The sequence below is a fragment of the Triticum aestivum genome, chromosome 4B (genome assembly GCF_018294505.1).
Source record: "Triticum aestivum cultivar Chinese Spring chromosome 4B, IWGSC CS RefSeq v2.1, whole genome shotgun sequence".
In the NCBI taxonomy this organism is placed as follows: Eukaryota; Viridiplantae; Streptophyta; class Magnoliopsida; order Poales; family Poaceae; genus Triticum; species Triticum aestivum.
In genome coordinates, this window is record NC_057804.1 from 402,318,749 (window position 1) to 402,329,903 (window position 11,155).

Below are 11,155 nucleotides of genomic sequence, written 5' to 3' on the forward strand. Positions count from 1 at the left end.
AAATAATAACTAAAATAATTAAATTATTAATTAATTAATTAATTAAGTAATTAATTAAGTTAATTAATCCTGATTAGATTAACCTAATCACTAATTAATTTAACTAATCTGTAATTAACCTAAACAGAGAATGACAGGTGGGTCCCCCTGGACCCACACGTCAGGTTGACCAGGTCAATGGTCAACGTTGACTGCTGACATCACTCTGATGTCATGCTGACGTCATCATTTACTATTCTGGATAATGTTGGATTAAATAATTAATTGAATTCCAGAAATTAATAAAATCTTCAGAAAATCATATCTTTTAATCCGTAACCCGGATTAAAATATTTTCAACATGAAAGTTGCTCAGAACGACGAGACAAATCCGGATACGCAGTCCGTTCATCCGCCACACACCCCTAACCTATCGAACCCGCAACTTTCCCCCTCCGGCTCCTCTGCCCGAAAACACGAAACACCGGGGATATTTTCCCGGATGTTTCCCCCCTTAACCGGTACCACCTCATACCACGCTAGGGCACGCCTAGCATCGTTACTTGTCTTGTCATGCATCGATATGCATCTGTTTACATGGTATTCATTGTTTCTTCCCCCCTCTTCTCTCCGGTAGACTACGAGACCGACGCTGCTGCTGCCCAGTTCGACTACGGAGTTGACGACCCCTCTCTCTTGCCAGAGCAACCAAGCAAGCCCCCCCTTGATCACCAGATATCGCCTATTCTACTCTATACTGCTTGCATTAGAGTAGTGTAGCATGTTACTGCTTTCTGTTATACCTATCCTGATGCATAGCCTGTCCTTGATACTACTGTTGTTACCTTTACCTGCAATCCTATATGCTTAGTATAGGATGCTAGTATTTTCATCTGTGGCCCGACATTCTTGTCCGTCTGCCGTGCTATACTATCGGTCCGTGATCACTCGGGAGGTGATCACGGGTATATACTATATACTTTATACATGATACATGTGGAGACTAAAGTCGGGTCGGCTGGTGGAGCACCCGCGAGTGGATCTTTGAGGCGGAGCGGCAGGGCAGGTTGAGACCGCCTAGGAGAGAGGTGGGCCTGGCCCTGTTCGGTGTTCGCAGATACTTAACACGCTTAACGAGATCTTGGTATTTGATCTGAGTTGGCTACGAGCCTATACGCACTAACCATCTACGTGGGAGTAGTTATGGGTATCCCGGCATTGTGGTATCAGCCGAAGCACTTCGTGACGCCAGCGACTGAGCGGCGCGCGCCGGATTGGATTGGAACGCCACTAGGCTAGGTCTGCTTCCGGCCGCGTATGCAACGTGCAGGTGTGCTCAGGGCGATGGGCCCAGACCCCTGCGCGCTTAGGTTTAGACCGGCGTGCTGGCCTCTCTGTTGAGCCTAGGTGGGGCTGCGACGTGTTGATCTTCCGCGGCCGGGCATGACCCAGGAAAGTGTGTCCGGCCAAATGGGATCAAGCGTGTTGGGTAAGTTGGTGCACCCCTGCAGGGAAGTTAATCTATTCGAATAGCTGTGATCTTCGGTAACAGGACGACTTGGAGTTGTACCTTGACCTTATGACAACTAGAACCGGATACTTAATAAAACACACCCTTCCAAGTTTCAGATACAACCGGTGGTCGCTCTCTCTCTCAGGGCATTGAGGAGGGGATCGCCGGGTAGGATTATTGCTATGTGATGTTACTTGGAGGACTTCAACCTACCCTCTTCTACCTGTTGCAAGACGAAGGTGACCAGAAGCGTAGTCTTCGATAAGACTAGCTATCCCCCTCTTATTCTGGCATTCTGCAGTTCAGTCCATTGATATGGCCCTTTACACATATATCCATGCATATGTACTGTAGCTCCTTGCTTGCGAGTACTTTGGATGAGTACTCACGGTTGCCTTGTTCCCCCTTTTCCCCCTATCGCTACTCGGTTGCTGCGACCAGACGATGGAGCCCAGGAGCCAGACGCCACCGTCGACGATGACTACTACCCCGGAGGTGCCTACTACTACGTGCAGCCCGCTGACGACGACCAGGAGTAGTTTAGGAGGATCCCAGGCAGGAGGCCTGCGCCTCTTTCGATCTGTATTCCAGTTTGTGCTAGCCTTCTTAAGGCAAACTTGTTTAACTTATGTCTGTATGCAGATATTGTTGCTTCCGCTGACTCGTCTATGATCGAGCACTTGTATTCGAGCCCTCGAGGCCCCTGGCTAGTATTATGATGCTTGTATGACTTATTTATGTTTTAGAGTTGTGTTGTGATATCTTCCCGTGAGTCCCTGATCTTGATCGTACACGTTTGCGTGCATGATTAGTGTACGATTGAATCGGGGGCGTCACAAGGGTCTTTGCCGGGAGCAGACGATTCTACTGGGAGAGGCTTACCAGTGTCCAACTTTCTCCTCTTTCGGGACATTGTTGCTGGGGATACGGAGGGCTGAGTAAGAAGGAGAACAAAATTCCCTGGTTCCACAGGAAGCTTCTGCGCAACACACTTTGACAGTTGATCAGCTATGCTATTTTCCGCACGGGGTACGTGCTCTGTTTGCAATCCGTCAAAGTGCTCCACCAATCTTCTCACTTGCTTGATGTATGCCTCCATCAATGGACTTTGATAATCCTTGTTGACTTGCCTCACCACCAACTGTGAATCTCCTCAAATGCTCAGCTTCTTGATTCCCAATTCTGCTACAATCCTGAGCCCGGCAAGGAGCCCTTCATACTCTGTTGTATTGTTGGAGGCTTCTTCCCGGGCAAAATGCATCTGGATGACGTACTTCAAGTGCTCCCCGAAGGGGGCGACAAGAAGCACGCCAGCCCCTGCACCTTGCAGGGAAAAAGTACCATCAAAGTACGTAATCAATTCTTGGGGTGATTCCTTGCCGAGGATAACTGTCTATATGTCACTTCCTCGTTAGGGGTTGGCGTCCATTCTGCAATAAACTCTGCCAATGCCTTGTTCTAGACAGTTGATGTGCTCTCAAACTTCAAAGCAAACCTGGATAGCTCCAAAGCCCACTCCACTATTCTGCCGGTAGCCTCTGGGTTTAGGAGTATCCGTTGCAACGGGAAACGAGTAACAACTGTGATCTCATGGGCTTGGAAGTAGTGGCACAATTTCCTTGAGGCCATGATGAGACCAAAAATCAACTTTTGCACGCCAGAGTACCTCGATCTAGCCCCCTGTAACAAGGAGCTGATGAAATACACTGGGCGCTCCACCACTTTCTTCCTTGCCACATCCTTGGGGTTGTCCTCGTTGTCGTGCCCACTGCTGTTTTGATCCTTATCTGACTCTACCGGCCTCTGCCAACTCTCTTCCTCATTCACTTCTCGCTGTGCTACCAAGGCTGCACTAACCACTTGGTTGGTTGCCTCTAAGTATAACAACAACGGCTCCTGGGGTTTGGGTGCAACCAGGGTAGGCACAGAAGACAGGTAGTCCTTCAACTCTTGCAAAGTTGCATCTGCTTAGGGAATCCACTTCGTGGGACCTGCCTTCTTCAAAATCTTGAAGAACGGTATGGCAAGCTGCTACGTCTTGAGCTTGTGTTGGTTTTCCTCGAAGAGGAGAGGGTGATGCAGCGATAGTAGCGTAAGTATTTCCCTCAGTTTTTGAAAACCAAGGTATCAATCCAGTAGGAGGCTCCTCAAAAGTCCAACGCACCTACACAAACAAACAAAGAACTCGCAACCAATGCAATAAAGGGGTTGTCAATCCCTTCACGGCCACTTGCGAAAGTGAGATCTAATAAAGATAGTATGATAAGATAAATATATTTTTGGTATTTTATGATATAGATGCAAAAAGTAAAGATGCAAATAAAAGTAGATTGAAAGCAAATATGATGAGAGAAAGACCCCGGGGCCATAGGTTTCACTAGTGGCTTCTCTCAAGATAGCATAAGTATTACGGTGGGTGAACAAATTACTATCGAGCAATTGATAGAAAAGCGCATAGTTATGAGATTATCTAGGCATGATCATGTATATAGGCATCACGTCCATAACAAGTAGTTCGACTCCTGCCTGCATCTACTACTATTACTCCACACATTGACCGACTCCTGCCTGCATCTAGAGTATTAAGTTCATAAGAACAGAGTAACGCATTAAGCAAGATGACATGATGTAGAGGGATAAACTCGAGCAATATGATATAAACCCCATCTTGTTATCCTCGATGGCAACAATACAATACGTGCCTTGCAACCCTTTCTGTCACTGCGTAAGGACACCGCAAGATTGAACCCAAAGCTAAGCTCTTCTCCCATGGCAAGAAAGACCAATCTAGTAGGCCAAACCAAACTGATAATTCAAAGAGACTTGCAAAGATAACTCAATCATACATAAAAGAATTCAGAGAAGATTCAAATATTATTCATAGATAAACTTGATCATAAACCCACAATTCATCGGATCTCGACAAACACACCGCAAAAAGAGTTTACATCGAATAGATCTCCACAAGAGAGGGGGAGAACATTGTATTGAGATCCAAAAAGAGAGAAGAAGCCATCTAGATAATAACTATGGACCCGTAGGTCTGTGTTATACTACTCACAACTCATCGGAGGGGCAAGGATGTTGATGTAGAGGCCCTCCATGGTTGATTCCCCCTCCGGCAGAGTGCCGGCGAAGGCTCCAAGATGAGATCTCGCGGATATAGAAGGTTACGGTGGTGGAAATTGTGTTTCGTGGTGCCCCTGGATGTTTTCGGGGTACGTAGGTATATATAGGAGGAAGAAGTACGTCGGTGGCCACCCCAGGGGCCCACGAGACAGGGGGCACACCCTACAAGGGGGGGGGGAGCGCAGCCTCCTATCTCGTGGGAGCCTCGGCTGCTTCTTGACTTGCATTCCAAGTCCTCTCGATCACGTTCGTTCCAAAAATCACGCTCCCGAAGGTTTCATTCCGTTTGGACTCCGTTTGATATTCCTTTTCTTCAAAATACTGAAATAGGCAAAAAAACAGCAATATGGGCTGGGCCTCCGGTTAGTAGGTTAGTCCCAAAAATGATATAAATGTGTAAAATAAAGCCCATAAACATCCAAAAGGGGTAATATAATAGCATGGAACAATCAAAAATTATAGATACGTTGGAGACTATCAAGCATCCCCAAGCTTAATTCCTGCTCGTCCTCGAGTAGGTAAATGATAAAAAGATAATTTTTGATGTGGAATGCTACCTAGCATAATTCATAATGTAATTTTCTTTATTGTGGCATGAATGTTCAGATCCAAATGATTCAAAATAGAAGTTCATATTGATAAAAGAAATAGTAACACTTCAAGCATACTAATCAAAGTAATCATGTCTTCTCAAAATAACATGGCAAAAGAAAGTTCATCCCTACAAAATCATATAGTTAGGCTATGCTTAATTTTCGTCACACAAAGATGTTCCCAACTTCTATACCCCCGATGACAAGCCAAGCAATTGTTTCATACTTAAATAATCTCAAACTTTTTCAACCTTCACGCAATACATGAGCGTGAGCCATGGATATAGCACTATGGGTGGAATAGAATATGATGATGGGGATTGTGTGGAGAAGACAAAAAAAGAGAAAGTCTCACATTGACGAGGATAATCAACGGGCTATGGAGATGCCCATCAATTGATGTCAACATGAGGAGTAGGGATTGCCATGCAACGGATGCACTAGAGCTATATGATTGCTCAACAAAAGAAAACTAGTGGGTGTGCATCCAACTTGCTTGCTCACGAAGACCTAGGGCATTTGAGGAAGCCCATCATAGGAATATACAAGCCAAGTTCTATAATGAAAAATTCCCACTAGTATGAAAAAGACAACTTATGAGACTCACTATATGAAGAACATGGTGCTACTTTGAAGCACAATATATGAGACTCACCACATGAAGAACAAGGTGCTACTTTGAAGCACAAGTGTGGAAAAAGAGATAGTAACATTGCCCTTTTTTTCCTTTTTTTGGGGGCCTTTCTTTTTTTTCTTTTTGGCCTTTCTTCTTTTTTCCTTTTTTTCTTTTTAGGCAATGTTCTAATAATGATGATCATCACACTTCTATTGATTACAACAAAATAATTACAACTTGAAACTTAGAACAAGATATGACTCTATATGACTGCCTCCGGTGGTGTACCGGGATGGTGCAATTAATCAAGAGTGACATGTATGAAAAATAATGCATGATGGATTTGCCACAAATATGATGTCAACTACATGATCATGCAATGGCAATATGACAAAAGTAAAGTATGTCATGATAATGATGAACGGAACGGTGGAAAGTTGCATGGCAATATTATCTCGGAATGGCTATGGAAATGCCATAATAGGTAGGTATGGTGGCTGTTTTGGTGAAGATATAGGGAGGTTTATGTGTGATAGAGCGTATCGTATCACGGAGTTTGGATGCACTGGCGAAGTTTGCACCAACTCTCAAGGTGAGAAAGGGCAATGCACGGTACCGAAGAGGCTAGCAATGTCGGAAAGGTAAAAGTGCGTATAATCCATGGACTCAACATTAGTCAAAAGAACTCATATACTTATTGCAAAAATTTAGAAGTCATCAAAAACCAAGTACTACGCGCATGCTCCTAGGGGGATAGATTGGTAGGAAAAGACCATCGCTCGTCCCCGACTGCCACTCATAAGGATGCACAAGCCAGGTACACTTCATGTTTCAAATTTGTTACACAACTTTAACCATACGTGCATGCTACGGTACTTGCTAACTTCAACACAAGCATTCTTTAAATTCATAATCACCCAACTAGCATGACTTTAATATCACTACCTCCATATCTCAAAACAATTATCAAGTATCAAATTGATCATAGCATCCAATTCATTTCCTATGATAGTTTTTATTATACCCAACTTGGATGCTCATCATTCTAGGACCAACTTTATGACCGTAGAAAATACCATGCTGTTCTAAAAGACTCTCAAAATAATATAAGTGAAGCATGAGAGACTAATAATTTCTTCAAAATTAAGACACCACCGTGCTCTAAAAGATATAAGTGAAGCACTAGAGCAAAAACTATCAAGCTCAAAAGATATAAGTGAAGCACATAGAGTATTCTAGCAAATTCTAATCAAATAGGCTTCTCCCAAAAGGTGTGTACAGCAAGGATGATTGTGGTAAACTAAAAAGCAAAGACTAATATAATACACGACGCTCCAAGCAAAACACATATCATGTGGCGAATAAAAATATAGCTCCAAGTAAAGTTACCAATGAACGAAGACGAAAGAGGGGATGCCTTCCCGGGGCATCCCCAAGCTTAGGCTTTTGGATATTCTTGAATATGTTGGGGTTCCTTGGGCATCCCCAAGCTTAGGCTCTTGTCACCCTTTATTCCATAGTCCATAAAAGCTTTGCCCAAAACTTGAAAACTTCACAACACAAAACTCAACAGGAAATCTTATAAGCTCCGTTAGTGAAAGAAAACAAAACCACCACATAAGGTACTGCAATGAACTCATTATTTATTTATTTTGGTGTTAAACCTACTGTATTCCAACTTCCTTATGGTTTATAAACTAATTTACTAGCCATAGATGCATTGAAATAAGCAAAGAACACACGAAAAACAGAATCTGTCAAAAACAGAACAGTCTGTAGCAATCTGTAACTAACGCAAACTTATGGAACTCTACCAATCATACCAAAATAGGAAGTCCTGGACAATTTGTTTATTGAACATAAGCAAAAATAATCAACGCAAAAGCACGTTCCTGTGATTTAACAAAATTATATTCGTGCGTGCAAAGTTTCTGTTTTTCAGCAGAATCAAATCAACTATCATCGTAGGTTATCCTATAGGTTCTACTTGGCACAAACACTAATTCAAAGATAAAAACACATCTGAACAGAAGGTAGATGCAATATTTATTACTAAACAGGAGCTAAAACAAAAAACATAAAGAAAATTGGGTTGCCTCCCAACTAGCACTATCGTTTAACGCCCCTAACTAGGCATAGAAGCAAAGATAGATCTAACGGGTGCCATCTTTGGCACTAAATTCATAAGTAGCCCACATGATAGATTCATAAGGTAATTTGACTTTATTTCTTGGAAAGTGCTCCATGCCTTTCTTTAATGTAAATTGGAATCTAATATTCCCTTCCTTCATATCAATAATCGCACAAATCGTTCTAAGAAAAGGTCTACCAAGAATAATAGGGCAAGAAAGATTGCAATCTATATCAAGAATGATAAAATCTACGGGCACCAAATTTCTATTTGCTACAATAAGAACATCATTGATCCTCCCCATAGGATTTTTAATGGTGGAATCCGCAAGGTGCAAATTTAAAGAGCAATCATCAAGATCATGGAAACCTAGAATATCACATAAAGTTTTCGGAATCGTGGAAACACTAGCAGCCAAATCACACAAAGCAAAACACACATAATCTTTAATTCTAATCTTTATAGTAGGTTCCCACTCATCATTAAGTTTTCTAGGTATAGAAACTTCCAAATTAAGTTTTTCATCATAAGATTGCATCAAGGCATCAACGATATGTTTAGTAAAAGCTTTATTTTGACTATAAGCGTGAGGAGAATTAACAACGGATTACAACAAGGAAATACAACCTTTTAAAGAGCAATTATCATAATCTAATTCCTTGAAATCCGAGATAGAAGGTTCAATATTATTAGAAGTTGAGGATTCTCCAATCTCACTTTTACCAAATTTAGCATTAAGATCTAAAGACTCCGAATTCTTGGGACGCCTTTTAGGCAAAGTGGATTCATCATCAGTCCCATAATCATCAAAATTCATATTGCAAAACATAGATCTAATAGGAGACGCATCAATAACTTTAAGATCCTCATCATTATTTTCATGGAAACTAGAAGAACACGCTGTTACAAAGTATCTCTTTTAGCATGCAATCTAGCGGTTCTTTCCTTGCACTCATCAATGGAAATTCTCATTACTTTGAGAGACTCATTGATATCATGCTTGGGAGAAGAAGATCTAAGTTTAAGAGAATCAACATCAAGCGAAAGTCTATCAACGTTCCTAGCCAAATCATCAACTTTGAGCAATTTTTCTTCAAGCAAAGCATTAAAATTCTTTTGAGAAATCATAAATTCTTTCACACTATTCTCAAAATCAGAGGGCATCTTATTAAAATTACCATAAGAATTATTGTAGGAATTTCCATAATTTCTAGGGAACGGTCTAGCATTAAAGTTTCCTCTATAAGCATTATTTCCAAAACTATTCCTACCAACAAAATTCACATCCATAGATTCATTATTATTCTCAATCAAAGAAGACAAAGGCATATCATTGGGATCAAGAGGAGTATTTTTAGTAGCAAACATCTTCATAAGTTCATCCATCTTTCCACTCAAAACATTGATTTCTTCTATAGCATACACTTTTTTACTAGAATATCTTTCGGCGTGCCATTGAGAATAATTAGCCATAATATTATTAAGAAGTTTTGTAGCATCTCTTAATGTGATTTCCATAAACGTGCCTCCCACGGCCGAATCTAAGAGATTTCTAGAAGCAAAGTTCAAACCGACATAAAATTTTTGTATGATCATCCATAAATTCAAACCATGAGTAGGGAAATTGCGAAGCATCAATTTCATTCTTTCCCAAGATTGGGCAACATGCTCATGATCAAGTTGTTTAAAATTCACAATATCGTTCCTAAGAGTAATAATCTTAGCGGGAGGAAAATACTTAGAGATAAAAGCATCTTTGCACTTGTTCCAAGAATCAATACTATTTTTAGGCAAAGACGAAAACCAAACTTTAGCATGATCTCTAAGTGAAAACGGAAATAACTTCAATTTGACAATATTGTTATCCATATCTTTCTTCTTTTGCATATCACACAAATCAACAAAGTTGTTTAGATGAGTAGCGGCATCTTCACTAGGAAGGCCGGCGAATTGATCTTTCATAACAAGATTCAGCAAAGCAGTATTGATTTCACAAGACTCAACATCATTAAGAGGAGCAATAGGAGTACTAAGAAAATCATTATTATTGGTATTCGAGAAATCACACAATTTGGTATTATCTTGCGCCATGGCAACAAGTAATCCAACACACAAGCAAACAGAAAAAGGCAAGCGAAAAAGAGAGGATGAGATTGGGAAAGAGAGGGCGAATAAAACGGCAAGGGTCAAGTGGGGGAGAGGAAAACGAAAGGCAAATGGCAAATAATGTAAATGCGAGGGAGATGGGTTTGTGATGGGTACTTGGTATGTCTTGACTTGAGCGAAGACCTCCCCGGCAACGGCGCCAGAAATCCTTCTTGCTACGTCTTGAGCTTCCGTTGGTTTTCCTCGAAGAGGAGAGGGTGATGCAGCGATAGTAGCATAAGTATTTCCCTCAGTTTTTGAGAACCAAGGTATCAATCCAGTAGGAGGCTCCTCAAAAGTCCCACGCACCTACACAAACAAACAAAGAACTCGCAACCAACGCAATAAAGGGGTTGTCAATCCCTTCACGGCCACTTGCGGAAGTGAGATCTAATAAAGATAGTATGATAAGATAAATATATTTTTGGTATTTTCTGATATAGATGCAAAAAGTAAAGATGCAAATAAAAGTAGATTGAAAGCAAATATGATACTCCCTCCGTTCCTTGATGTAAGGTGTATAGATTTGTAAGAAAAAATCCAAAATATAAGGTGTATTGCATTGCACCACTCGTCTAGATAATGTTTTGAGGGATTTGATTACATTTTCTTATATTAGGCAAGCTCCTCTATTTTCTCATAGCAATTAGTTAGGTGTAATCTCGCCCAAAACTTGTGAAATTTTCTCTCCTTGTGCGTTCTTTAATTTTCGTGCCAAAAACTATACACCATATATTTAGGAATGGAGGGGGTAAGAGATAGACCCGGGGGCCATAGGTTTCACTAGTGGCTTCTCTCAAGATAGCATAAGTATTACGGTGGGTGAACAAATTACTGTCGAGAAATTGATAGAAAAGCGCATAGTTATGAGATTATCTAGGCATGATCATGTATATAGGCATCATGTCCATAACAAGTAGACCGACTCCTGCCTGCATCTACTACTATTACTCCACACATCGACTGACTCATGCATGCGTCTAGAGTATTAAGTTCATCAGAACAGAGTAATGCATTAAGCAAGATGACATGATGTAGAGGGATAAACT